This window comes from Medicago sativa, chromosome 4, assembly GCF_051527215.1.
Source record: "Medicago sativa cultivar Bolivia chromosome 4, Bolivia_mono, whole genome shotgun sequence".
NCBI classification, from domain to species: domain Eukaryota; kingdom Viridiplantae; phylum Streptophyta; class Magnoliopsida; order Fabales; family Fabaceae; genus Medicago; species Medicago sativa.
The window spans coordinates 100,949,231-100,952,036 of record NC_140752.1 but is presented as its reverse complement, the minus strand read 5'-3'; the positions used below and the strand labels follow the sequence as shown (position 1 = coordinate 100,952,036).

The 2,806-nt window shown below is 31.4% G+C and overlaps 1 long non-coding RNA gene across 1 annotated transcript; it reads right to left on the bottom strand.

Annotated features, from left to right (window-relative positions):
* Positions 1 to 1,163: 1,163 nt before the first annotated feature.
* Positions 1,164 to 2,584, bottom strand: LOC146934777 (uncharacterized). The gene is made up of 2 exons (XR_015007879.1): positions 2,449 to 2,584; positions 1,164 to 2,363 (listed from the first exon to the last, which is right to left on the bottom strand). It is a non-coding gene; the product is annotated as an uncharacterized LOC146934777 (long non-coding RNA).
* Between the last annotated feature and the right edge of the window lie 222 nt (positions 2,585 to 2,806).

The following is a 2,806-nucleotide window of genomic DNA, read 5'->3' as shown; positions in this document are numbered from 1 at the left end:
CAAAATAAGCCAGTTTTGGTATTAGTCCCTGCGAATTTTTTTTATAGTTTTTGGTCCCTGCAAAAATAGGTCAGTTTTGGTTTTAGTCCTGCAAATTTTTTTATAGTTTTTGGTCCCTGCAAAAATTTTTGTTTTTGGAAATAGTCCCTGACCCCAGTTATGTGATGATTTGTCACTTTTATAAATTAAAAAATAATTATTGTATCTGTTTTATTATTATTTTTTAATTAAAAAATAATTATTGTTATATAAATTATAAAAAATAATATTCTTTTTATTAAGTAAGCACATATGCACAAAAGTGACAAATCATCACATAATTGGGGTCAGGGACTATTTCCAAAAACAAAAATTTTTGCAGGGACCAAAAACTATAAAAAAAAAAAAGCAGGGACTAAAACCAAAACTGCCCTATTTTTGCAGGGACCAAAAACTATAAAAAAAAATTTGCAGGGACTAAAACCAAAACTGGCCTATTTTTGCAGGGACCAAAAACTATAAAAAAAAATTGCAGGAACTAAAACCAAAACTGGCCTATTTTGCAGGGACCAATACCATATTTTAGCCTACTTTAAACATTGTTTTAAACACGAACAATACAATGAGTGTGGATTTAATTCCTACGAGATCAAGTGTCACATCAAAATGAGCCTTGCAGCCTAAGGTGTGGACCGCTTTGCCTCTTGCTCTTGTTTTAGTTGGTGACCTTTGAGAATGATATACCTCCCCTGAAGGCAAGAAGACCTATCTAAACATCATCACCTATCCAATTAGGTTGGGTTGGGTCCTTTCTTCCTCGCCTTCGTAGCTATATATGTCAAAAGTTCTGAATCATGTTTGATTAGGGTGTATTGAATTGGGATTTTGAAGGATTTTAAAAGACTTTTTGATTCTAAAAAAATCTTGAGGTATTCAATCAAGATTTTAAAAGATTAGAAATAATTATGGTGGTATTCAATTAAGATTTTCAGAAATTTTTAAAGAGTCCAACAAAATCCGGTGGTATTCAATCAAGATTTTTCACAACTTAAAAATTGTCCTTTGGTATTCAAAAATGTATAGATTTCAATGGATTATATGGTAGAATGGATTTTGTGAGACTTTTTAGTTGAAATTTTTAAAACTAACAATCTCATACAAACACATGAGATCTCCTGAGACTCTTTTTATATGTACTTTCTTTGTTTCTCCCACTTCACCCGTTAACATGCGTTGACTTTTTTTTTTTTTTGAGAGAAAAACATGTGTTACCATTGATATACTCGTTTCACTTTTCTGTTTTTCTGCGAGAGTCATTATGTCATGTTTGGGTTCTTTTCTTTTAATTTCCACTTCACTCATCAACAATCTCATGATCACGTTACGGCATTTTTTTTGTCCTGTTGTTTCTTCCATGTTTATATTATCAATACGTTTTTTTTTAAGCAATGAGTTTTTATTTTATTAGGTAATTGTTTTCTTTGAAGAAATTTTATTAATTAAGTTGTTGTTCTTCTTCTTATTATTATTATCATCATCATCTAAAGTAGTCAATCTCGTAAAATCATAGTAAAAAAAACTGATATATATCTCGTTAATTGTTAAAAAAAAGTTATTTCAAATTTGAACTTCTTAATTGTGTTAAAAATATTATCAAGTTGTTGTTCAAACGGAACAACATGAATAAGAAGATTATAATTTATGGTAGATTAGTTTAAGTTCAAGTATGTGAAGAAATTTCACTTAGGAAGACATGAAACTAGAACCACTTTGTTATTGAAAATTTAAAAAATTGTATTGATTTTATTTTTATCATGTAAATCTTTGATTTTTTATTATCTTTAGCCATCCCTCTCTTGTAATTTTGAATTTCTGCTAAAATTTGATGGAGTCATTTTAAATTTTAGGAATTCTCATCAAATACTTTCAAATCTTAAAAGTCTTTGAGTTAAAATCCCTCAAAATCTTTTTTTTTTTTAGGGAAAAATCCCTCAAAATCTTAAAAGTCTTTTATAAAAATCTTGAAAGTTAATACATTCTCACACAATCTTTTAAAATCTTCAAGACTTTTTTTTGCCAAAATAGTCTTTTAAAATCTCAATCCAATACACCCTCCAATAAGTGTTTGATAACATCATGGTTATGAGGATCCCAAGGCAATTTCTCTTGCAAAATGATCATTCATTATGCGTGTGTGTGTATGTGTGTGTATGTGTATATAACTTAGAAGCCAAGTGAACACACGTTACCTCACATTTTTCCAGCCACTCATCTTTAACATTTTTGGGTGTCTCACTCCAACAATGGTAAGGACTAATTAAGGACCACAAAACTGTGTGGCACTCTTAATGGCATCATCAACAGCTGTATTGCTAGGAGTAAACCTGTAAAGTATTAAAAAAAAATATTGAGTAAATAAAAATTAATACCACATAAATATTGAAAGAAAAACAAAGTATTGTAACTTACCCTCTACCGTAAGGTCTTATAATGATCTTTCCACTAGCATCTCTTTCTGGCATGAGATGAGGAACATTCCTCCAACTCCTCATCCTTCTGGCGGCAGTCTCCATTTTCCTCCTCATCCTCCTCATTGCACACACTCTGTTGTTTTTGGATTTCCAAACTGTTGTATTTGGATTTCCAAATTCTATTATCAACCGAAGTTGTTACTAGGTTGAGTCACGACCAGGTCGCTCTCTTTAAGACGTTTCGTGGCACTACCCAAAATTGTGCAAGGTAGACTATCAACCACGCCGCCTCCAGGATAAAACAAGCCCAGCTACAACTGTGCGGTTAACTACTGCACCGTAGAAAACCGTTCGAG